Genomic DNA, 27,863 nt, shown 5'->3' on the forward strand with positions numbered 1-27,863 from the left:
AAGTGGCAGCAGTGACTGCGGTGCAGGGCAGAGTCCCAGGCACCGAAAGAAGTAAACAGCTAGCCCTGAAGTTGTCACAGCAGCTGGAGCGCAGATCAGACTGGCAAATCTTCCCGGGCAGTAATCTCGGTTGATTAAACAGCCAAATCCATGTAGTCGGGAGGCTTGGGCAGACGCTTGGAGCTAAGCATTTGTGCTGACTGAATGCAGCCCTGCCAGGAGCCTGTCCGCGGTGCCTGAATGCGGGCTCGCCTCTGGGCGATGGCTCAAATCCACGCAGGCACACCGCAAGATGCGCCGCCAGCACCCTCTGGACCACAGGCAGGATGCTCTACTGGCGCGCTGAGCATCCCAAGTAGCAGCTAATCGCAAGCCGCTCCCTGGGGACCGGTGGTCTCCAGCCACTCCGGCTGTCAGCTCCCTCCCTGCCCCACTCCGGGAGGTCGTGGGGGCTCCTCAAGACCCCTCCCCACTCATTTTCAGGCGAAAGCCTGGGTCATTGTGTCCGCACCAACACGGGTTAGCAGCTGCACGCAGGAGCAGGAAGGTCCCTTTAAAGAGCTCCTCGCCTTTGTGTGCGACGCGAAGGCAAGAATCACTTCCACCAGACTCTTGCTGTGATAGACTCTGGAGAGCTGCTCTTAAAGGGGGGCTCTGCCCAGGCTCAGACCAAATCCCGTGGCGGCACAACAGTTGGAACCGGGGGAAGGCAGGACGGGGGTGCTCCTGCCACGGAACATGCCAGTGAATGAACACGTGAATACTCTGACTGGTTTGTTAAAACACAGCTTGAAATCCCTGTTATTAGCCTTACCAGCGTTTATTTCCCCTTTGCACATTACTTCTTAAGCCAATAACTTTGAAGTTTACTGAAAAGACACAGTGCAGACTTTTCAGAGTCAAGTCACCTAACTCACTGCCAAATCTCTTCTGGCTCCCAAAGGAGGGTGAAGGATGGGCGAGGAGGCAGCAATTTGGCACCACCCAGAAGGGGTCTGCACTAGGTAAGCTGCAGGTCCAAGTCACCATCCAGGAAGGTCCAGGCCAGGTGGCTGGAACTGTGTACACTGCCCGCTGGTCATCTATGACCCATTGGTGAGGACAAGCATTATCCCCAGGGCAAGGGTAGGCAGCAAGACACCTCCTGTCATCTCAGAATGTTCCTGTGAGGCAGGAACACTGCCTGGTTCAGTAGTAGGTGCAAAGCAACTCCTCAGTAAATGTGGTTGAACCAAACTAAGCACCAACTGGCTGATAACAATTTCTCTCTCCATTTGAAATGCACAGAAGTCAGACAGTTTTTTTAATAGATGTACTTACAATAAAATTGTGCCTTCTGCACAATCAGTTCTCTAAACTGGTTTCCAACAGAAACTGCTGTCAAGCAAAAAGGAACTGTGTTTAAATCAACAATATTTATGAGCACCATCTCTGTACTAAGCATTAGAGAGAAATATAGAGAAAAAAATATAGCACTATCCTTCTCCTCAAGGAACTGGCAGCCTGGATGGGAAGGATAAAACAATCAGTCTTAAAGAGGCTAATGAACAATGTCAGAGGTACATTAGTGTTTAAATGAGTGGTACCGACACCAAGTACACCAGAATTAATAAGCAGGGGAGTGATTACAGGAGGCTAGAGAAAGTTCCTCATTTCCCTACACTTCTACTGAATGCCACTTAGGTACCTGACTGCTTGTTGCTGGGATACAAAATAGCTTACATGGAGGCTGGACCTCAAAGAGCTCATGGATGCCCAGGCAGCCCTCATAGATTGCGGGACTTTGCCTGGGACATGAATTTGATTAGCTGGAGAGCAGAAGGTCAGTCTTCCCAGAGATTGGCTGGGGTGAGGAGAACACACACTGTGGCTGTGTCAATGTGATAAATATAAATATATATATATATATATATATATATAGAGAGAGAGAGAGAGAGAGAGAGACAGAGAGAGAGAGACAGAGAGAGAGAGACAGAGAGACAGAGACAGAGAGACAGAGACAGAGAGACAAAGACAGAGAGAGACAGAGAGAGGGAGAGAGACGGCAGTTCTGACCACTTATTCCCAAATTAAGTTGTAGGAATGAAATTTTCAAGTAGAATAGGTACCTGTTTTGAATTCCATTCCAGACATGAATCATAACATCTTTTTTTTTTAACATCTTTATTGGAGTATAATTGCTTTACAATGGTGTGTTAGTTTCTGCTTTATAAAAAAGTGAATCAGTTATACATATACATATGTTCCCATATCTCTTCCCTCTTGCATCACCCTCCCGCCCACCCTCCCTATCCCACCCCTCTAGGTGGTCAAAAACCACTGAGCTGATCTACCTGTGCTATGCAGCTGTTTCCCACTAACTATCTATTTTACATTTGGTAGTGTATATATGTCCATGTCACTCTCTCACTTTGTCACAGCTACCCTTCCCCCTCCCCATAACCTCAAGTCCATTCTCTAGTAGGTCTGTGTCTTTATTCCCCTCTCACCCCTAGGTTCTTCATGACATTTTTTTTTCTTAGATTCCATATATATGTGTTAGCATACAGTATTTGTTTTTCTCTTTCTGACTTACTTCACTCTGTATGACAGACTCTAGGTCCAACCACCTCACTACAAATAGCTCAATTTTGTTTCTTTTTGTGGCTGAGTAATATTCCATTGTATATATGTGCCACATCTTCTTTATCCATTCATCCGATGATGGACACTTAGGTTGCTGCCATCTCCTGGCTATTGTAAAAAGAGCTGCAATGAACATTTTGGTATATGACTCTTTTTGAATTATGGTTTTCTCAGGGCATATGCCTAGGAGTGGGATTGCTGGGTCATATGGTAGTTCTATTTGTAGTTTTTTAAGGAACCTCCATACTGTTCTCCATAGTGGATGTACCAATTCACATTCCCACCAGCAGTGCAAGAGTGTTCCCTTTTCTCCACACCCTCTCCAGCATTTACTGTTTCTAGATTTTTTGATGATGGCCATTCTGACCAGTGTGAGATGATATCTCATTGTAGTTTTGATTTGCATTTCTCTAATGATTAATGATGTTGAGCATTCTTTCATGTGTTTGTTGGCAATCTGTATATCTTCTTTGGAGAAATGTCTGTTTAGGTCTTCTGCCCATTTTTGGATTGGGTTGTTTTTTTGTTATTGAACTGCATGAGCTGCTTGTAAATTCTGGAGATTAATCCTTTGTCAGTTGCTTCATTTGCAAATATTTTCTCCCATTATGAAGGCTGTCTTTTGGCCTTGTTTATGGTTTCCTTTGCTGTGCAAAAGCTTTTAGGTTTCATTAGGTCTCATTTGTTTTTGTTTTTATTTCCATTTCTCTAGGAGGTGGGTCAAAAAGGATCTTGCTGTCATTTATGTCATAGAGTGCTCTGCCTATGTTTTCCTCTGAGAGTTTGATAGTTTCTGGCCTCACATATAGATCTTTAATCCACTTGGAGCTTATTTTTGTGTATGGTGTTAGGGAGTGTTCTAATCTCATACTTTAACATGTACCTGTCCAGTTTTCCCAGCACCAATTATTGAAGAGGCTGTCTTTTCTCCACTGTATATTCTTGCCTCCTTTATCAAAGATAAGGTGACCATATGTGTGTGGGCTTATCTCTGGGCTTTCTATCCTGTTTCATTGATCTTTCTGTTTTTGTGCCAGTACCATACTGTCTTGATTACTGTAGCTTTGTAGTATAGTCTGAAGTCAGGGAGCCTGATTCCTCCAGCTCTGTTTTTTGTTCTCAAGATTGCTTTTGCTATTCGGGGTCTTTTGTGTTTCCATACAAATTGTGAAATTTTTTATTCTAGTTCTGTGAAAAATGACAGTGGTAGTTTGATAGGGATTGAGTTGAATCTGTAGATTGCTTTGGATAGTAGAGTCATTTTCACAATGTTGATTCTTCCAATCCAAGAACATGGTATATCTCTCCATCTATTTGTATCATCTTTAATTTTTTTCATCAGTGTCTTATAATTTTCTGCATACAGGTCTTTTGTCTCCTTAGGTAGGTTTATTCCTAGATATTTTATTCTTTTTGTTGCAATGGTAAATGGGAGTGTTTTCTTGATTTCATTTTCAGATTTTTCATCATTAGTGTATAGGAATGCCAGAGATTTATGCACATTAATTTTGTATCCTGCTACTTTACCAAATTCATTGACTAGCTCTAGTAGTTTTCTGGTAGCATCTTTGGGATTCCCTATGTATAGTATCATGTCATCTGCAAACAGTGACAGCTTTACTTCTTCTTTTCCGATTTGGATTCCTTTTATTTCTTTTTCTTCTCTGATTGCTGTGGCTAAAACTTCCAAAAGTATGTTGAATAAGAGTGGTGAGAGTGGGCAACCTTGTCTTGTTCCTGATCTTAGCGGAAATGGTTTCAGTTTCTCACCATTGAGGACGATGTTGGCTGTGGGTTTGTCATATATGGCCTTTATTATGTTGAGGAAAGTTCCCTCTATGCCTACTTTCTGCAGAGTTTTTATCATAAATGGGTGTTGAATTTTGTCAAAAGCTTTCTCTGCATCTATTGAGATGATCATATGGTGTTTCTCCTTCAATTTGTTGATAAGGTGTATCACATTGATTGATTTGCATATATTGAAGAATCCTTGCATTCCTGTAATAAACCCCACTTGATCATGGTGTATGATCCTTTTAATGTGCCATTGGATTCTGGTTGCTAGTATTTTGTTGAGGATTTTTGAATCTATGTCCATCAGTGATATTTGCCTGTAGTTTTCTTTCTTTGTGATATCTTTGTCTGGTGTTGGTATCAGGTTGATGGTGGCCTCGTAGAATGAGTTTGGGAGTGTTCCTCCCTCTGCTATATTTTGGAAGAGTTTGAGAAGGATAGGTGTTAGCTCTTCTCTAAATGTTTGATAGAATTCGCCAGTAAAGCCATCTGGTCCTGGGCTTTTGTTTGTTGGAAGATTTTTAATCACAGTCTCAATTTCAGTGCTTGTGATTGGTCTGTTCATATTTTCTATTTCTTCCTGGTTCAGTCTTGGCAGGTTGTACATTTCTAAGAATTTGTCCATTTCTTCCAGGTTGTCCATTTTATTGGCATAGAGTTGCTTGTAGTAATCTCTCATGATCCTTTGTATTTCTGCAGTGTCAGTTGTTACTTCTCCTTTTTCATTTCTAATTCTACTGATTTGAGTTTTCTCCCTTTTTTTCTTGATGAGTCTGGCTAATGGTTTATCAATTTTGTTTATCTTCTCAAAGAACCAGCTTTTAGTTTTATTGATCTTTGCTATCGTGTCCTTCATTTCTATTTCATTTATTTCTGATCTGATCTTTATGATTTCTTTCCTTCTGCTAACTTTGGGGTTTTTTTGTTCTTCTTTCTTTAATTGCTTTAGGTACAAGGTTAGGTTGTTTTTTCAAGACGTTTCCTGTTTCTTAAAGTAGGATTATATTGCTGTAAACTTCCCTGTTAGAACTGCTTTTACTGCATCCCATAGGTTTTGGGTTGTCGTGTCTCCATTGTCATTTGTTTCTAGGTATTTTTTGATTTCCTCTTTGATTTCTTCAGTGATCATTTCGTTATTAAGTAGTGTATTGTTTAGCCTCCATGTGTTTGTATTTTTTACAGATCTTTTCCCGCAATTGATATCTAGTCTCATAGCATTGTGGTCGGAAAAGATACTTGATACAATTTCAATTTTCTTAAATTTACCAAGGCTTGATTTGTGACCCAAGATATGATCTATCCTGGAGAATGTTCCATGAGCACTTGAGAAAAATGTGTATTCTGTTGTTTTTGGATGGAATGTCCTATAAACATGAATTAAGTCCATCTTGTTTAATGTATCATTTAAAGCTTGTATTTCCTTATTTATTTTCATTTTGGATGATCTGTCCATTGGTGAAAGTGGGGTATTAAAGTCCCCTACTATGAATGTATTACTGTCAATTTCCCCTTTTATGGCTGTTAGTATTTGCCTTATGTATTGAGGTGCTCCTATGTTGGGTACATAAATATTTACAACTGTTATATGTTCTTCTTGGATCGATCCCTTGATCATTATATGTAGTGTCCTTCTTTGTCTCTTCTAATAGTTTTTATTTTAAAGTCTATTTTGTCTGATATGAGAATTGCTACTCCAGCTTTCTTTTGGTTTCCATTTGCATGGAATATCTTTTTCCATCCCCTCACTTTCATTCTGTATGTGTCTCTAGGTCTGAAGTGGGTCTCTTGTAGACAGCATATATACGGGTCTTGTTTTTCTATCCATTCAGTCATCTAAGTCTTTTGGTAGGAGCATTTAATACACTTACATTTAAGGTAATTATCGATATGTATGTTCCTATTCCCATTTTCTCAATTGTTTTGGGTTTGTTATTGTAGGTCTTTTCCTTCTCTTGTGTTTCTTGCCTAGAGAATCATAACATAACCTGCAGGTGAGGTTTAAATTACATTGTGGAATTTCATCCTCTACCTTCCATGCTCTTCCCACTCCTTATTTTAAAAAATAAATATACTGCCTACTGTTCAGTGGTTAGAAAGTAACTTCAGGATGGGGTGAGGGTTGTAGAAAGGGACAAATGAACCTAGGCTTCCTTTTTTACCCTCAACTCCAAGGAAGTAGTTCCTGAAGCAAAGCTTTTTTCCCTGGAATAAACAACAGTGGGCAGAGAGGAAGCAGATCATTAGAAGTTTTATTTTTTTCATGCTAAACTGGCTCATCGGGGATGGTCAATATGAATCAGGAAAATAGTCAAAGTGAAAAGAGGAAGAAGTGGGAGGAATCAGAATGAACAGCTCAGAAGTGGGGTGGGGGTGGGGATAAAGCATCCTGGGAAGCAAGACGGAGCATAGTGATTACCATAGGGCCAGAGGGGTCAAGAGCCAGTGGCTCTGGCTTAGGCACTGACTGAGGGGGAGGAGGTGTGGGAAGGCAGCTAAGGGGTGAGGTATGAGAGCTGCCAGTTCTACAGGGAGGAGGGAGAGTTTCAGGGTGTGTGAGGTCTGCACACAGTTAACTGAGTGGCTTTCAGGTTTGCCAGGAACTAGCAGAGCAACACCTGAAAGCATATCCAAGACCAGAACAGGGCCTAGGTTATCAGAATAAAACATGCAAGGCAGAGCACTTCTGAGTCACCTACTCAGCCCCAACAGGACCAAGCAAGGCACCTTGTTTAGAGCAGGCCCTCACTCTATAAATAATTTAGAGAGGGAGATAAGGAAGCTTAGGGGGGAAAGAGGGAAGCAGGGAGGAAGGAAGGGGTATGGGATGATGCCAAAATCTTGGATAAACTTGAATCCTTTAAAAAAAAAAGAAAGAAAGAAAGAAAAAGAAAACCCTGCACTTTCTAGTTTTGCACAGGCTGCTCACTTGAAAGGTACCAATAACTGCCCCACATTCATGTCTGCACCTCTTGTGTATAGACAAGTATCCACCTTTAGTACATGCCTCAAAGAGAATCAAAGGACTGAGGCCAGAGGAATGCTCACAGTGCCTCCTTCTGGCTGCCCACAGTGAGCCTTTCCAGATCTGACCCTACATGGGCTTTCTGACAGCAAGCCAGCAGCTTGGTGACATACCCCAGCTGTGCTCACCCTTCGCAGCATCAATGGAGCAGTAGGTCTCAGGGGTCCAGAAATTAGATAATGGTTGCTGTGAGAATGCTCATTCCTCCTAAGTTTGTGCTAACAGGCCACATCCCAATTAAGCTGGGAAAATTAAATTTCAAATATGTATCTTTCCATTGTCACACAATAGGATTTGGAGGATTCTCACTATTATTATTTCAGGTTCAAATAAGACACACAAATGATACAAATATAGATGTAGATAATAGATACAGATGTAGCTATTGCTATGAATAGAATTGGGCCCTCCCCAAATTCATATGTTGAAGTCCTAACCCCCTAAGTATCTCAGAATGTGACTGTATTAGAGATAGTTTCTTTAAAGAAGTAATTGAGGTAAAATGAGGTCATTACAGTGGGCCCTAATCCAACATGACTGATGGCCTTATAAGAAAAGGAGACTAAGACACTCACAGAGGGAAGATCATGTGAAGACACAGAGAGAAGGAAGCCATCAGCAAACCAAGGAGAGAGGCCTCAGAAGAAATCAACCCTGCTGACACCTTGATCTTGGACTTCTAGCCTCTAGAATTGTGAAAAAAAAATAGATTTCTGTTGTTTCAGCCACCCAATGTATGGTATTTTCTTACAGCAGTCCTAACAAACTAATACAGCTATAAATATTGTTTTTATTTTAATTCTTATATTATTGGTCAAGAGAAACTATTGGAATTCTCCAAAGAAATGCTCCTGAAAGTCATTATTAGGCCATGATGGATACCATTATCATGCCACTCTACACATCCTAAGCAAATATTACAAATGTGCTCCAAAGAAGAGTTCCAAATACAACCCATTTATTCCTTTCCACCAAGTCATGAAGCCTCTACATGGTGACTCTTGATACAAGAGGTAGTAGTTTTCAAGACACTTCTAGTACTTGTTCTTAATGATCTCCTTATTCTGCCAGTTCACCCTTTTACGAGCTTGCTTTATCCTGGGCATCCAGAATTGGCAACCTCAGAAATGTCATGAGGCAATGGAGATAGGCCTGCACTGGCGGGCCTAGGCCTTGCTGTAAACCCGGCTCTGTCACTTTGCCTGTGACCTTGGGTGTTATTATCATTCCATATGCCTCTGTTCTTTCACCTGAAACAGGAGAGGGATACATATTTATTTCCAAGATCTTCTTTTGTGCCATAAGATTCCCTGAGGTGCTTTTACAGAGAGATGTGGAGGTTGCAAGATTACAAAGAGTTATCACTTATTCTGCAGTTGTGCCTGGGTCTCAGCTGGTCTCTATTCATTACCTGATATTTGGGATTCTATGGCATTTATGTCAAAGGGTCACTGGGTCATGGTGACAGAGCTGGTTAGGAAGAGACCCAGGCTGGTTAACTTGCACCCTGTCTTCTCATGCTCGTCCATAGAGTCTTTATGGTAACATGGGAGGACTCTAGGGTGTGGGCTCAATTGGAGCTGGGTGTGAATCCCAGCTCTGCTCTGCCTCTTCTTCCCATGTGCCACTGAGGGGGACGCTTAACCTCCCTGCCTCTATCCTCATAGAAAAACAGGGTGCCCGAACATTCCTCTCCAGATGACTCTGAGAATGGCATGAAATAGTGCGTGACCCACAGCAGGCACTTGGTAACTGATCAGTATCCATTTCAATTTATTAAAAGCAGGCTTTTGGGAAGTCATTCACCTCCTCCCAAACAAGCTCACCCAGAGACCTCAGCAATTACCAATATCAGTGACACTTACACAGCACTCCCTATGTCCCGGGAACTCTTAGGAACACTTTACACATATTAGCTCACTTAATCCTCACATAATCCCAAGAGGAGGTGCTATGTTATCAACTCCATTCTACAGATGAAAAAACAGGAGACACAGAGAAGTTAAATAACTTGCCCAAGGTGACGCAGGCAGAGACCTGGGATTTACCTCAGGGTAGCCTGCCTCCAGAGACTTGGTTCTTAACCACTGTGCATACTGCTCCTCACTGCGAGGACTTCCTCTGAGAAGGGCTTTAAATGGTGCCATTTTATGACTATAATTTGAAGGAAGTCCTAGTCTTACTATGAATGAGGGAAAGAAATTCAATATTGAAAGTCTAAAAATTTCAGTACAATTAAATCAGCCATGCTTGGTAGCTTTTGAGTATACCTTTTTATCAACCTTTCAAATACTTCATAATACTTTTTTCTTATTACTCAAGAAAAAGAAAATTTCCCAGTTACCTGGCAAATTTCTGTTTGATTAATTTCCCACAGATAAAGTCAGAACCAAATGACTTGTGCCGAATCCACTTATAACTTATGGTTTATATTCCATTGGAAACCACAGCCTGTGGGAGCCCGGAAGCATTTAATTATGCAGCCAGGCAAAACTGGTTTCATTCAAAACAGAAAAGAATCTGTTAATATCTGAAGAATTTTAAACATGCAAATGTACAGATGGCAGGCCACTTTATGTGCCTATTATTTGTAATTAAAAGAGAAATTTTTAGGGTGAGAATTTCCTATTTATTAGAAATACTTAACACGTGGGTTTGGAGAACAATTTATTACATTCTGACAAATTGAACCAGCCATGAAAATTAGCAGGGGCCCACATTTGCACAGGCACAGGTTTTGGAATAATAGAGAAAGTAAAATTGAGAGGCCAACTGAAGACACAGATCTACTAGAGAATGGACTTGAGGGCATGGGGAGGGGGAAGGGTAAGCTGGGACAAAGTGAGAGAGTGGCATGGACATATATACACTACCAAACGTAAAATAGATAGCTAGTGGGAAGCAGCCGCATAGCACAGGGAGATCAGCTCGGTGCTTTGTGACCACCTAGAGGGGTGGGATAGGGAGGGCTGGAGGGAGGGAGACGCAAGAGGGAAGAGATATGGGGATATATGTATATGTATAGCTGATTCACTTTGTTATAAAGCAGAAATTAACACACCATTGTAAAGCAATTATACTCCAATAAAGATGTTAAATAAATAAATAAATAAATGCTAATATGCCCTCATAGAAAAAAGAAAAAAAGAAAAAGAAAACACTCAAGGCTATGCTGAATAGAAGAAATTTCCAGATGTCTACTCTTCTGCTTCACAGGAAGAAAAGTTTCAACAGAGAACCCCTACCAGGAACCCTGAGGACAGGCTCAATACAAATCTTCTCATACTCCAGGTCACAAGTCCAAAACCAAATATAATTAAAGAATGGTTAAGCTTCTCAATGAACACTTAAACTATACCCTCAGCCACTGATATTTCCTTAATTTGAAATTTCTGACACATCAGATGTATCAGCAAGATCTCCAATATTCATCCATCACTTTATACATTCAAGGCAAGGTACCATAGTGCTATAGGAAGCAGGTGTGGAAGAATAAAAAATTCACAATTCAGACTATTATGCTCAGGCTTCTTCATGGAAAGTAATTTCTCATAAGCTTGTCTGGAACCTGGATGTAGAGCTGGGAGGAAATAGGGACAGAAGGTCTATTTATTTTTTTTACAAATGTCATTAGTTCTTCCTAAATTATTAGCCATTAGTATAATTTCTGCCATTGCCTTATAATACAACAAGCTGGTCAGAAATATTTGCCATGTTTTTGGATAAAAGATTTTCCTAAAGAGCTTAACACACAGAGAATTTGTTTTCATAGATAATTAGAATTATTGTACTTCATCCAATTTAAGATACCATTAACCACAAGATACATCATTATTTTGTACACCACTAAAATAGAAATTGTGGCCAATTAATTACAAAACAATGCTTTTTTCCATCCCTCAAACTTTCAATTTTCAATTTATCAAAAGAATCTTTTTAGACTTACATTTTTCTGCCCAAAATTTCATTCTTGTACATACATACAAAAGAAAATGTAAGGGCAATAAATTGGTTAAAGTATTCCCAAAATGTATTCACATTCAGAATTTTTTTTTTGGCTGCATTGGGTCTTCGTTGCTGTGCGCAGGCTTTCCCTAGTTGTGGTGAGCGGGGGATACTTTTCGTGGTGGTGCATGGGCTTCTCATTGTGATGGCTTCTCTTCTTGTGGAGCATGGACTCTAGGCACACGGGCTTCAGTAGTTGTGGCACGCAGGCTCAGTAGTTGTGGCTCACGAGCTCTAGAGTGCAGGCTCAGTAGTCACAGTGCAGGGGTTTAGTTGCTCCGCGGCATGTGGGATCTTCCCGGACCAGGGCTCAAACCCATGTCCCCTGCATTGGCAGGCGGATTCTTAACCACTGCGCCATCAGGGAAGCCCTTACATTCATACTTTGATGCTTCTGGATGTTTTATTCAGAGTCATCAATGTCCACATCTCTCCACACAGTCATCCTTTGTGTTGGTAATGCAGGAATTTTTTTAAAACGTGCTCAAATATAGTCTCTGGCAGTTTATTCCAAGCTGTTGACACCTACTCTGAAAGTTGCGATGCACACTTACAGGCACTGACAACCACATCTTGATGGTCACATAGCCGGGAGCAACTAGAGACCAAATCACTATTTCAGCAAAGGAAAACTATGTGCTTCAAAGAATTGATGATTTCTAAGATAGTTTATTATAAACTCATTTCATGTCAATTTAAATCTAAAATACTGGAGAAGGAAGGAAGGGAGGGAGGAAGGCAAGATTTTTGAGCCCCCACTATGTGCCAGGCATTGTGCCAAAGGCTTCTACATCCATTATCTCATTCCAGAAGAAAGGAAGAAAAAAAAGCTAGCCTTTGTTAAGCATGTAAAGTTAATTGAGCTCTCAACCTAGTGTTCTATAACTCAGTGGAGTTACATAAGCATTCATCTTCACTCCTCCAAAACTGAGAAGTGAATCAGACTCCAAAAGAGCTTTCCACATAAAGTCACCCTTGCCCAATGGGGCTGAGAAAAATAAGCAAACTGAAGGTCTTTCCAAAAATACGTTAAGGGGTAAAAATTCACTTGTTTCAGTTCAAATCTGTTGGTCTTCTTAGGGTGAGAAAAACCACTATTACACAGGTCACTCTACGGCATAATGTCTAATACATTTTTAGAAAACATGTATTCTTTCACTTCTTTATTCTGTTCATTTTCAAAGGGAAGATGTTGTAAAAGAAGCAGATCTAAGATCCTATGGGATTCTTTCTCATTTAAGTCTTTCCCTGTGGCAGATCACAGGAAGTTCTTGTAAGAGATGCTTCAAGCTTTCACCACATTTAAAATGAAACTCATTTTGGACGATATAAATATCAGGTTCTCACCTTATGCTCCATCAAGTGCTTGTATTGTCTGAAGTTTTTATAATTTACATGCATTACTCTTGTAAGTAAAATAAAATAAAAATTATAGCTCTCATGGTGGCTTCTAGAGTCAATTATAGTAATCCTGAAGATGAACTGACCCTTTTATTCACTATTCCACATCGAACTGCAAACCCATCAGAGGGAACCATGTGATCATCGTAGCCACCAGCTGACCCCACAGCCACCTTGTGCCTCCCTTGGACCCACCCAAGAATTTCTGAGCCTTCTTTATGATACACCAGAAATACATCAACACGTGGCACAACTCCTACAGCAGAACACCTACTGAACGCTGGCAGAAAACCTCAGACCTCCCAAAAGGCAAGAAACTCCCCACGTACCTGGGTAGGGCAAAAGAAAAAAGAATAAACAGAGACAAAAGAATAGGGACGGGACCTGCACCAGTGGGAGGGAGCTGTGAAGAAGGAAAGGTTTCCACACACTAGGAAGCCCCTTCACGGGCAGAGACTGTGGGTGGCGGAGCCGGGGGAAGCTTCGGAGCCGCAGAGGAAAGCACAACAACAGGGGTGCAGAGGGCAAAGCGGTGAGATTCCCGCACAGAGGATCGGTGCTGACCGGCACTCACCAGCCCGAGAGGCTTGTCTGCTCACCCGCCGAGGCGGGCGGGGTTGGGAGCTGAGGCTTGGGCTTCGGTCGGAGAACAGGGAGAAAACTGGGGTTGGCGGCGAGAACACAGCCTGAAGGGGTTAGTGCACCACGGCTAGCCAGGAGGGAGTCCAGGGAAAAGTCTGCACCTGCCGAAGAGGCAAGAGACTTTTTCTTCCCTCTTTGTTTCCTGATGCGCGAGGAGAGGGGATTAAGAGCGCTGCTTAAAGGAGCTCCAGAGACGGGTGTGAGCCGCGGCTAACAGCGCGGACCCCAGAGATGGGCACGAAACGCTAAGGCTGCTGCTGCCGCCACCAAGAGGCCTGTGTGCAAGCACAGGTCACTATCCACACCTCCCTTCCAGAGAGCCTGTGCAGCCCACCACTGCCAGGGTCCCGGGATCCAGGGACAACTTCCCTGGGAGAAGGCACCGCAAGCCTCAGGCTGGTGCAACGTCCTGCCGGCCTCTGCCACCGCAGGCTCGCCCCGCACTCCATACCCCTCCCTCCCCCCAGCCTGAGTGAGCCAGAGCCCCCGAGTCAGCCGCTCCTTTAACCCCGTCCTGCCTGAGCGAAGAACAAACGCACTCTGGCGACCTACACGCAGAGGCGGGGCCAAATCCAAAGCTGGGCCCCAGGAGCTGTACGAACAAAAAAGAGAAAGGGAAATCTCTCCAGGCAGCCTCAGAAGCAGCGGATTAAAGCTCCACAATCAACTTGATGTACCCTGCATCTGTGGAATACATGAATAGACAACAAATCATTCCAAACTGAGGAGGTGGACTTTGCGAGCAAGATTTATGATTTTTTCCCCTTTTCCTCTTTTTGTGAGTGTGTATGTGTATGCTTCTGTGTGAGATTTTGCTTTCACCATTTCTCCTAGGGCTATATGAGTCCGGTTTTTTTTCTTTTTAAAAAAATTTTTTTCTTAATAATTATTTTTTATTTTAATTATTTTATTTTATCTTACTCTTTCTTTCTTTCTTTCTCCTTCTTCCTTTCTTTCTTTCCTTTCTTCCCTTTCTTTTTTTCTTTCTTTCTTTCTTTCTTTCTTTCTTTCTTTCTTTCTTTTCTACTTTTTCTCCCTTTTACTCTGAGCTGGGTGGATGAAAGGCTCTTGGTGCTGCAGCCAGGAGTCACTGCTGTGCCTCTGAGGTCGGAGAGCCAACTTCAGGACATTGGTCAACAAGAGACCTCCCAGCTCTACATAATATCAAATGGCAAAAATCTCCCAGAGATCGCCATCTCAACACCAGCACCCAGCTTCACTCAACGACCAGCAAGCTACAGGGCTGGGCACTCTATGCCAAACAACTAGCAAGACAGGAACATAACCCCACCCATTAGCAGAGAGGCTGTCTAAAACCATAATAAGTCCACAGAAACCCGAAAACACACCACCAGACGTGGACCTGCCCACCAGAAAGACAAGATCCAGCCTCATCCACCAGAACACAGGCACTAGTCTCCTCCACCAGGAAGCCTACACAACCCACTGAACCAACTTTAGCCACTGGGGACAGATACCAAAAACAACAGGAACTACGAACCTGCAGCCTGCAAAAAGGAGACACCAAACACAGTAAGATAAGTAAAATGAGAAGACAGAAAAACATACAGCAGATGAAGGAGCAAGATAAAAACCCACCAGACATAACAAATGAAGAGGAAATAGGCAGTCTACCTGAAAAAGAATTCAGAATAATGATAGTAAACGTGATCCAAAATCTTGGAAATAAAATAGACAAAACGCAAGAAACATTTAACAAGGACCTAGAAGAACTAGAGATGAAACAAGCAACAATGAACAACACAATAAATGAAATGAAAAATACTCTAGATGGGATCAAGAGCAGAATAACTGAGGCAAAAGAACGGATAAGTGGCCTGGAAGATAAAATAGTGGAAATAACTACTGCAGAGCAGAATAAAGAAAAAAGAATGAAAAGAACTGAAGACAGTCTCAGAGACCTCTGGGACAACATTAAACGCACCAACATTCGAATTATAGGGGTTCCAGAAAAAGAAGAGAAAAAGAAAGGGACTGAGAAAATATTTCAAGAGATTATACTTGAAAACTTCCCTAATATGGGAAAGGAAATAGTTAATAAAGCCCAGGAAGCACAGAGAGTCCCATACAGGATAAATCCAAGGAGAAACATGCCAAGACACATATTAACCAAACTGTCAAAAATTAAATACAAAGAAAACATATTAAAAGCAGCAAGGGAAAAACAACAAATAACACACAAGGGAATCCCCATAAGGTTAACAGCTGATCTTTCAGCAGAAACTTTGCAAGCCAGAAGGGAGTGGCAGGACATATTTAAAGTGATGAAGGAGAAAAACCTACAACCAACATTACTCTACCCAGCAAGGATCTCATTCAGATTTGATGGAGAAATTAAAACCTTTAAAGACAAGCAAAAGCTGAGAGATTTCAGCACCACCAAACCAGCTTTACAACAAATGCTAAAGAAACTTCTCTAGGCAAGAAACACAAGAGAAGGAAAAGACCTACAATAACAAACCCAAAACAATTAAGAAAATGGGAATAGGAACATACATATCAATAATTAAGTTAAATGTAAATGGATTAAACGCTCCCAGGAAAAGACACAGACTGGCTGAATGCATAAAAAAACAAGACCCATATATATGCTGTCTATAAGAGACCCACTTCAGACCTAGAGACACATACAGACTGAAAGTGAGGGGATGGAAAAAGATATTCCATGCAAATGGAAACCAAAAGAAAGCTGGAGTAGCAATTCTCATATCAGACAAAATAGACTTTAAAATAAAGACTATTAGAAGAGACAAAGGACACTACATAATCATCAAGGCATCGATCCAAGAAGAACATATAACAATTGTAAATATTTATGCACCCAACATAGGAGCACCTCAATACATAAGGCAAATACTAACTGCCATAAAAGGGGAAATCCACACTAATGCATTCATAGTTGGGGACTTTAACACCCCACATTCACCAATGGACAGATCATCCAAAATGAAAATAAATAAGGAAACACAAGCTTTAAATGATACATTAAACAAGATGGACTTAATGGATATTTATAGGACATTGCATCCAAAAACAACAGAATATACATTTTTCTCAAGTGCTCATGGAACATTCTCCAGGATAGATCATATCTTGGGTCACAAATCAAGCCTTGGTAAATTTAAGAAAATTGAAATTGTATCAAGTATCTTTTCTGACCACAATGCCATGTGACTAGATATCAATTACAAGAAAAATCTGTAAAAAATACAAACACATGGAGGCTAAACAATACAGTACTAAATAACCAAGAGATCACTGAAGAAATCAAAAAATACCTAGAAAGAAATGACAATGGAGACACGACGACCAAAACCTATGGGATGCAGCAAAAGCAGTTCTAACAGGGAAGTTTACAGCAATACAATCCTACCTTAAGAAACAGGAAACGTCTTGAATAAACAACCTAACCTTGCACCTAAAGCAATTAGAGAAAGAAGAACAAAAAAACCCCAAAGTTAGCAGAAGGAAAGAAATCATAAAGATCAGATCAATAATAAATGAAAAAGAAATCAAGGACACGATAGCAAAGATCAATAAAACTAAAAGCTGGTTCTTTGAGAAGATAAACAAAATTGATAAACCATTAGCCAGACTCATCAAGAAAAAAAGGGAGAAGACTCAAATCAATAGAATTAGAAATGAAAAAGGAGAAGTAACAACTGACACTGCAGAAATACAAAAGATCATGAGAGATTACTACAAGCAACTCTATGCCAATAAAATGGACAACCTGGAAGAAATGGACAAATTCTTAGAAATGCGCAACCTGCCAAGACTGAATCAGGAAGAAATAGAAAATATGAACAGACCAATCACAAGCACTGAAATTGAAACTGTGATTAAAAATCTTCCAACAAACAAAAGCCCAGGACCAGATGGCTTCACAGGCGAATTCTATCAAACATTTAGAGAAGAGCTAACACCTATCCTTCTCAAACTCTTCCAAAATATAGCAGAGGAAGGAACACTCCCAAACTCCTTCTACGAGGCCACCATCACCTTGATACCAAAACCAGACAAGGATGTCACAAAGAAAGAAAACTACAGGCCAATATCACTGATGAACATAGATGCAAAAATCCTCAACAAAATACTAGCAAACAGAATCCAACAGCACATTAAAAGGATCATACACCATGATCAAGTGGGGTTTATTCCAGGAATGCAAGGATTCTTCAATATACGCAAATCTATCAATGTGATAAACCATATTAACAAATTGAAGGAGAAAAACCATATGATCATCTCAATAGATGCAGAGAAAGCTTTTGACAAAATTCAACACCCATTTATGATAAAAACCCTGCAGAAAGTAGGCATAGAGGGAACTTTCCTCAACATAATAAAGGCCATATACGACAAGCCCACAGCAAACATCATCCTCAATGGTGAAAAATTGAAAGCATTTCCACTAAGATCAGGAACAAGACAAGGGTGCCCACTCTCACCACTCTTATTCAACATAGTTTTGGAAGTTTTAGCCACAGCAATCAGAGAAGAGAAGGAAATAAAAGGAATCCAAATCGGAAAAGAAGAAGTAAAGCTGTCACTGTTTGCAGATGACATGAACCTATACATAGAGAATCCTAAAGATGCTACCAGAAAACTACTAGAGCTAATCAATGAATTCGGTAAAGTGGCAGGATACAAAATTAATGCACAGAAATCTCTGGCATTCCTATATACTAATGATGAAAAACCTGAAAGTGAAATCAAGAAAACACTCCCATTTACCATTGCAACAAAAAGAATAAAATATCTAGGAATAAACCTACCTAAGGAGACAAAAGACCTGTATGCAGAAAATTATAAGACACTGATGAAAGAAATTAAAGATGATACAAATAGATGGAGAGATATACCATGTTCTTGGATTGGAAGAATCAACATTGTGAAAATGACTCTACTACCCAAAGCAATCTATAGATTCAATGCAATCCCTATCAAACTACCACTGGCATTTTTCACAGAACTAGAACAAAAAATTTCGCAATTTGTATGGAAACACAAAAGACCCCGAATAGCCAAAGCAATCTTGAGAACAAAAAAAGGAACTGGAGGAATCAGGCTCCCTGACTTCAGACTCTACTACAAAGCTACAGTTATCAAGACGGTATGGTACTGGCACAAGAACAGAAAGATAGATCAATGGAACAGGACAGAAAGCCCAGAGATAAACCCATGCACATATGGACACCTTAACTTTGATAAAGGTGGCAGGAATGTACAGTGGAGAAAGGACAGCCTCTTCAATAAGTGGTGCTGGGAAAACTGGACAGGTACATGTAAAAGTATGAGATTAGATCACTCCCTAACACCATACACAAAAATAAGCTCAAAATAGATTAAAGACCTAAATATAAGGCCAGAAACTATCAAACTCTTAGAGGAAAACATAGGCAGAACACTCTATGACATAAATCACAGCAAGGTCCTTTCTGACCCACCTCCTAGAGTAATGGAAATAAAAACAAAAATAAACAAATGGGACCTAATGAAACTTCAAAGCTTTTGCACAGCAAAGGAAACCATAAACAAGACCAAAAGACAACCCTCAGAATGGGAGAAAATATTTGCAAATGAAGCAACCGACAAAGGATTAATCTCCAAAATTTACAAGCAGCTCATGCAGCTCAATAACAAAAAAACAAACAACCCAATCCAAAAATGGGCAGAAGACCTAAATAGACATTTCTCCAAAGAAGTACAGACTGCCAACAAACACATGAAAGAATGCTCAACATCATTAATCATTAGAGAAATGCAAATCAAAACTACAATGAGATATCATCTCACACCAGTCAGAATGGCCAGCATCAAAAAATCTAGAAACAGTAAATGCTGGAGAGGGTGTGGAGAAAAGGGAACACTCTTGCACTGCTGGTGGGAATGTGAATTGGTTCAGCCACTATGGAGAACAGTATGGAGGTTCCTTAAAAAACTACAAATAGAACTACCATATGACCCAGCAATCCCACTACTGGGCATATACCCTGAGAAAACCGAAATTCAAAAAGAGTCATGTACCAAAATGTTCATTGCAGCTCTATTTACAATAGCCCGGAGATGGAAACAACCTAAGTGCCCATCATCGGATGAATGGATAAAGAAGATGTGGCACATATATACAATGGAATATTACTCAGCCATAAAAAGAGACGAAATTGAGCTATTTGTAATGAGGTGGATAGACCTAGAGTCTGTCATACACAGTGAAGTAAGTCAGAAAGAAAAAGACAAATACCGTATGCTAACACATATATATGGAATTTAAGAAAAAAGAAAATGTCATGAAGAACCTAGGGGTAAGGCAGGAAGAAAGACACAGACCTCCTAGAGAACGGACTTGAGGTTATGGGGAGGGGGAAGGGTGAGCTGTGACGGGGCGAGAGAGAGTCATGGACATATACACACTAACAAACGTAGTAAGGTAGATAGCTAGTGGGAAGCAGCCGCATGGCACAGGGATATTGGCTCGGTGCTTTGTGACAGCCTGGAGGGGTGGGATAGGGAGGGTGGGAGGGAGGGAGATGCAAGAGGGAAGAGATATGGGAACATATGTATATGTATAACTGATTCACTTTGTTATAAAGCAGAAAATAACACACCATTGTAAAGCAATTATACCCCAAAAAAGATGTTAAAAAAAAAAAAACCATATGATCCTCTCAAACGATGCAGAGAAAGCTTTTGACAAAATTCAACACCCATTTATGAAAAAAACCCTCCAGAAAGTAGGCATAGAGGGAACTTTCCTCAACATAATAAAGGCCATATATGACAAACCCATAGCCAACATCGTCCTCAATGGTGAAATACTGAAAGCATTTCCACTAAGATCAGGAACAGGATAAGGTTGCCCACTCTCACCACTCTTATTCAACATAGTTTTGGAAGTTTTAGCCATAGCAATCAGAGAAGAAAAGGAAATAAAAGGAATCCAAATCAGAAAAGAAGAAGTAAAGCTGTCACTGTTTGCAGATGACATGATACTATACATAGAGAATCCTAAAGATGCTACCAGAAAACTACTAGAGTTAATCAATGAATTTGGTAAAGTAGCAGGATACAAAATCAATGCACAGAAATCTCTGGCTATCCTATACACTAATGATGAAAACTCTGAAAGTATAATCAAGAAAACACTCCCATTTACCATTGCAACAAAAAGAATAAGTATCTAGGAATAAACCTACCTAAGGAAACAAAAGACCTGTATAGTGAAAATTATAAGACACTGCTGAAAGAAATTAAAGATGATACAAATAGATGGAGAGATATACCATGTTCTTGGATTGGAAGAATCAACATTGTGAAAATGACTATACTACCCAAAGCAATCTACAGATTCAATGCAATCCCTATCAAACTACCACTGTCATTTTTCACAGAACTAGAATAAAAAATTTCACAATTTGTATGGAAACACAAAAGACCCCAAATAGCCAAAGCAATCTTGAGAACGAAAAAAGCAACTGGAGGAATCAGGCTCCCTGACTTCAGACTATACTACAAAGCTACAGTAATCAAGACAGTATGGTACTGGCACAAAAACAGAAAGACAGATAAATGGAACAGGATAGAAAGCCCAGAGATAAACCCACGCACATATGGCCACCTTATCTTTGATAAAGGAGGCAGGAATGTTCAGTGGAGAAAGAACAGCCTCTTCAATAATTGGTGCTGGGAAAACTGGACAGGTACATGTGAAAGTATGAGATTAGAACACTCTCTAACGCCATACACAAAAATAAGCTCAAAATGGATTAAAGACCTAAATGTAAGGCCAGAAACTATCAAACTCATAGAGGAAAACATAGGCAGAGCACTCTATGACATCAATCACAGCAAGATCCTTTTTGACCCACCTCCTAGAGAAATGGAAATAAAAACAAAAATAAACAAATGGGACCTAATGAAACTTCAAAGCTTTTGCACAGCAAAGGAAACCATAAACAAGACCAAAAGACAACCCTCAGAATGGGAGAAAATATTTCATATGAAGCAACTGACAAAGGATTAATCTCCAAAATTTATAAGCAGCTCATGCAGCTCAATAACAAAAAAACAAACAACCCAATCCAAAAATGGGCAGAAAACCTAAACAGACATTTCTCCAAAGAAGATATACAGATTGCCAACAAACACATGAACGAATGCTCAACATCATTAATCATTAGAGAAATGCAAATCAAAACTACAATGAGATATCATTTCACACCAGTCAGAATGGCCATCATCAAAAAATCTAGAAACAGTAAATGCTGGAGAGGGTGTGGAGAAAAGGGAACACTCTTGCACTGCTGGTGGGAATGTGAATTGGTACATCCACTATGGAGAACAGTATGGAGGTTCCTTAAAAAACTACAAATAGAACTACCATATGACCCAGCAATCCCACTACTGGGCATATACCCTGAGAAAACCATAATTCAAAAAGAGTCATGTACCAAAATGTTCATTGCAGCTCTGTTTACAATAGCCAGGATATGGCAGCAACCTAAGTGTCCATCATCGGATGAATGTATAAAGAAGATGTGGCACATATACACAATGGAATATTACTCAGCCATAAAAAGAAACGAAATTGAGCTATTTGTAGTGAGGTGGATGGACCTAGAGTCTGTCATACAGAGTAAGTCTGAAAGAGAAAAATAAATACCATATGCTAACACATATATATGGAATTTAAGAAAAAAAGTGTCATGAAGAACCTAGGGGTAAGACAGGAATAAAGACACAGACCTACTAGAGAATGGACTTGAGGTTATGGGGAGGGGGAAGGGTAAGCTGTGACAAAGTGAGAGAGTGGCATGGACATATATACACTACCAAACGTAAAATAGATAGCTAGTGGGAAGCAGCCGCATAGCACAGGGAGATTAGCTCGGTGCTTTGTTACCACCTGGATTGGTAGGACAGGGAGGGTGGGAGGGAGGGAGACACAAGAGGGAGGAGATATGGGAACATATGTATATGTATAATTGATTCACTTTGTTATAAAGCATAAACTAACACACCATTGTAAAGCATTTACACTCCAATAACGATGTAAAAAAATAAAAATTTTAAGTTATTTTATCTATTACAAATTTATCACAAATTCTGCTGAGAGGAAACGGTGAGACATGGAAGCAAGAAGGAAAAAAAAATCATGCATTTATCCAGACTTCCAATTTTTAAGAGTTTTGTCAACAGCATCTTTTGGTTTTCGGGTTTTTACTTTTCTTCGCATGGTTTTGTGGTGGTCGTTACTGATGTTGCTGTTGTTGTTCTCTATAAGTGAATACTGTTCAAGGTATGTATCAGTTACCTCATGCTATCACTTGGCATTTGTTCATTTGTTTTTTCATTTTTGGACATTACCTATCCTTAAGTCAATTATTTTTCCTCACCATGCATTGCTCACATTAATATGCATTTTTCATTGTTCAGTTGCCAAGTTCTATGAGGCAAAGAGGCAGAGGACTCATCGCCTCCTCACAGGGCTCCCTTCCTGGCTGGGGCATGTACAGACATTCAGTGACGATTACTGCCTACCCTATTACGTCAGGACAATGGTATAGCCAATACACACTCTAGAGGAAGAGGGAGCGATCATTGGGAGTTGTGGCAGTTAGAGAAACTATGGTGGTGTCAGAAAAGATCTGAAAGATTGAGTACAGAGAATCTCCCAGGCAAGGAAAGAGAGTAGGGGAGAGAGGCTACATCAGCAGAGGAAGCAGCTGTAGCAAAGATGAGGAGGTGGAGGAGCTTATTGGGGAATAATGACTAATAATTTTGGATGGGACCTTGTTTGAAAAAGGGATTTACATAAGAAATTATGCAAAACAAATGTACATAAATCAATTGGAGTCTGTTGAGAATAGCCTGGAATAAAATTCTGGGTGAAGACTCCCCCCTCGGGGCAGTTGGGAGAGGTTGAAGGTAGAAAGTTCATCAAGGATTCTGATCCAGGGTGTAAGCAGTATTTTTGGAATATCCATCTGGAAGCCAATAGGGTGGCCTGGAGATGTAAGAGACTCAATACAGGAAGACAAGTAGAAGACCGCTGGAATCAGCCAGCCATAAGGTAAAACCTGCTGATGGAGGAATGATACTTCCTACTGCCAGTTCTGATAGATGGGAAAATGTTCACAATGCACTGTGAGCTGAAAAAACAGTTCACAAAATAATACGCACAGTATGAGCCTATTTTGACAGAAACAAAAATTATCTATCTCTGCAGATAAACAAAAAGATATATGCAAATATATTCTTATATTGGATATATTAGATATACCCAAATACTATCAGTAGTTACCTGTGGGTGGTGGAACTATGGACAATTTTTATTTTCTTTATTTTGATAGTATATGATTTTCTGCTATGAATACATATTATTTTTGTATTATGGAACAGAAAAAGTGGTACCTAGAGAAAAGAAGTGATGATTGAAGCATGAGGAGCCTGTAGGTGTACTTATCAGGGAGGAAAGACTGATGACTTTTAAATTTTTTATTTCACAGCACCCAGTACTGTGGGATTAATGCCACTAAGCCAACTCAGCTTAATTTTTAACACACAAGTATCTGGGAGCAGATTATCCTAGATGTGACCATTACGCTTTGCTGACTGATGTGGAGAAAGTTAGCAAATTAAATTACTGTTTATTTGTTTCTCTACAGATCTGTTTTGGATTCCTGCTGGGGAGGCAGGCAAGAAGTGGTCTGATCCACTAATGACAGCAGTAGTTAAACATGGACTATTAAAGGGACTTTTGATAAGAGTGACTATGAATTCTCCCAACCTAAGCCTGGATGACCCTCCCTGGAGTTGGCCTCTACTAAAAGGAAGGAACCTATGCAAGTCCATAGTTAATTGAGTTAAAGCAAGCTGAGCTTCTCAGGAGAAAAGGACATGTCTCAACCATCCTATCACACAGTTGTGCAGAGGAGTGCTTTACTAATTCCCCTTGACTGAATAAATGGATTTATACCAATCCCCAGGGTAGTGCCAGAACTGGGTGGAAATCTGCTACAGAGAAATCAAACCACTATGTTGAAACTTCTAAGACATCTCTGATAATTGTTGTTTTTCCCCAGTATTCTGCATTCACCCTTTGCCCTACGTTTTACTTGTTTTTTACAAAGTTCCATGGTGATGAAATGAAAGAGGGGAGAAATGTAATATGGTATTTCTGTGCAGATGTTAGAAATATTGACAAAGGAGTAGAAATGAGGGGTTGGGGAAAGGAAAAAATTGTAGCAAAAATCAAACATAGGGATTGATTTGGAAGAGAGACACAAAGCTTGAGCATAATCTGCTGACTGAACTCCCTGGGGAGGCAGTTGGTCAGGTCTGGGAAAAGGTCAGGGTATTAGTTTCCTAGGACTGCCATCAAAAATTATCACAAACTTGATGGCTTAAAACAACAAATATTTATACTCTTACGATTCTGGAGGCCAGAAGTCTGACATCAAGGTGTCAGTAGGGCTATGCTCTAGGGGACAATTCAGCCTTTGCCTCTTCCAGCATTCCTTGGGAATGTATTATTCCAGTCTCTGACTCCACCTTCAGATGGCCTTCTCCTCCATGTGTCTGTGTCTTTTCTTCTGTCTCTTAGACACAAGAACACTTGTCATTGGGTCTGTATTACCACCTAGGTAATACAGAGCGATCTCATTCCAAGATCTTTAACTTCATTACATCTGTAAAGATACTTTTTCCAAATAAGGTCACATTAATAGGTTTCAGGGATTAGGACATGGACATATCTTTTGGGGGCTTCCCATTCAACTGACTGTAGTCAGCTTGGGAAAAGCATGGTTTAAGTGGGAGAAGGATAGAAGAAAGATGGGGAGAGGAGAAGGCTATGGACTGCACTTGCTTTCCAATCTGACAAGAGAGTAAAACTGAAAATACAACAAAACAGTCTGAGACTGTATGGGGATGTAAAGGCATTCAGAGTACGGGTTTGAGCAGCTCTCATCTGAGAGTGGTTTCTTTGATGGGGTGAGAAGAGAGGAACAAGAAGAGTTCTCCTCAGCCAAATGAGGGAGGTGGGCCTGCCCATGCCCCACACAGAAGCTCTTTGCCCAGGGACGACAGGACTGGCTTAGGCATAGAGATCACACGTAAAGGATCCATAGGAAAAGTTCATCAATCATCACATCCATGGTGAGAATGGAATGGCTCGCTAAATAGAGGGCCTCTCTGGAAGGAGCATTGGCCTGGGCAGGGGGTGGGGGTGAGATAATGGTGCCTGGACTACTTGGGAGGTAGAAGCAGCATAACACAGTCAACTGGCAATGAAACAAGTAGGATGGAAGCTATGAGGGATACGAGCTATGGAGGAACTAGCAAGGCAATGATAAAACCCCAAGAAATGGCTCCTGGTTTTTTACTATTATTACCATATTCCAGATCAAGGTTTTTGTTTATCTTTCTTTTCGGTAAAAGTTTGAACCATCATGTCAGCAGAGATGTTGAAATCTGTTAGTCATAGCATTATGTGGTCCAGGATTAGAGCATCTCAAGTTCAGCTGGAACTTGAATTCCAGACTCAGTTATGAGAAAAGAGGATTTCAGTCATATGACTCATGTTAAGACCAAGGAGCCAGGAATGACATCAAATCCAAAAGGACTGAGCACTGCTCATTAAAAAGGAAGTTTGGAATCTGGACAACTTGAGACAGATAGTCAGGAACTGATTCAGCAGAATGGTCACTGAGGTCAAAGTGGACCAGTCTCTAAAATGGAAGGATAGTTCTGAAAATATTAAACCAAAGTACTTTCTATTCCCCATAAATTACTTACAGGGAATTTGGATGTAATGATAAAAGATAATAATAAAAGATATAATGCTGTATAAATCAATAATTTTAACACTATGTTGCTGGGATTATAAAATATAAATATATATAATATATATTTAAATATTTTATACATTTATATATATCATAGTACATATAGTAATAATATATGGTATATAATAGTATATATAATATATATGTATGTATGTATATATGTAATAGTACAAAAGATGGGGAATGAACGGAACATGAAACTATATTGAAGCAAAATTTCTATGTTTTAACAAAATGAAGTTAATTTTATTCTGAAGTAGATTGTGAAAAGTTAAAAGTGCATATTGTAATCATCAGAGCAATCAATAAGAAAATAACTGAAACAAATAGCTTTTAAAAGTCAACAAAGGAATTGAAATATTTATTTAACAGAGAGGAAGGCAATCAACAAAAAAAGTAAGTCTAGAAGTACAAAATGAATTTAACAAGGTCACAGAATAAAAGATCAATATACAAAAATCTATTCTATTTCTATATACTAGCAATGAACAATCCAAAATTAAGAAAACAAATTTATTTGCAACATCAAAGAGAATAAAAAACTTAGAAATAAATTAACAAAAAAGGTTCAAGTCATATCCTTAATACTACAAATATTGCTGAGACATTAAACATCTAAATAATATTCACATTCACAGATTGAAATAGTCAATATTGTCAAGATGGCAATTCTCTCCAAACTGAAATTCAATACAATCCCTATCAAAATCTCAGCAAGATTTTTTGTAAAAAATGACAAGCTTATTATAAAATTTATATGGAAATGCAGAAATCTTAAATAGCCAAAACATTTTGAATAAGAAGAGCTAGAGGACTTACACTATCTGATTTCAAAATTTACTATGGTCAATTGATTCTCAGCAATTGTGCCCAAAACAATTCAACTGGGAAAGGATAGTCTTTTCAAAGAATCGTGCTAGTACAATCGGATATTCACATGGAAAAAAACAAAAAAAGAACTCAGACCCTTACCCCACACACTACAAAAATCAACTCCAAATGTATCATAGACCTAAATTTGAGAGCTAAAACTCTAAATCAGGGCTTCCCTGGTGGCGCAGTGGTTGAGAGTCCGCCTGCCGATGCAGGGGACACGGCTTAGTGCCCCGGTCCGGGAAGATCCCACATGCCGCGGAGCAGATGGGCCCGTGAGCCATGGCCGCTGAGCCTGCGCGTCCAGAGCCTGTGCTCCGCAACGGGAGAGGCCACAACAGTGAGAGGCCCGCGTACCGTAAAAAAAAAAAAACTCTAAATCATTTATAAGAAAACATAGGAGAAATCTCTGTGAACTTTGGTTTGTCAAAGATATGACACCAAAAGCACAATCCATAAAAGGGAAAAAATAAATAGGACTTCCTAAAAATAAAAATCATTTTACTTAAAAACATATCATTAAGTAATGTAAAGACAAGCCATAGACTGGTTTAAAAATTTTGCAAATCATACACTTGGTAAAGAATTTGTATCCAGAAAAATAAAGAACACAAGTAACTAATTAGAAA

At 40.0% G+C, this 27,863-nt stretch overlaps 1 protein-coding gene across 2 annotated transcripts in view; it reads right to left on the reverse strand.

Annotated features, from left to right (window-relative positions):
• The window catches only part of KCNAB1 (potassium voltage-gated channel subfamily A regulatory beta subunit 1), a gene marked incomplete at its 5' end in the record, with an annotated part of 439,860 nt that overhangs the window by 268,426 nt on the left and 143,571 nt on the right, over nt 1-27,863 (reverse strand). The gene's annotated exons all lie outside the window — the stretch shown is intronic.

The sequence above is a fragment of the Leucopleurus acutus genome (genome assembly GCF_964270905.1).
Source record: "Leucopleurus acutus genome assembly, chromosome: 5".
Classification (NCBI taxonomy): domain Eukaryota; kingdom Metazoa; phylum Chordata; class Mammalia; order Artiodactyla; family Delphinidae; genus Leucopleurus; species Leucopleurus acutus.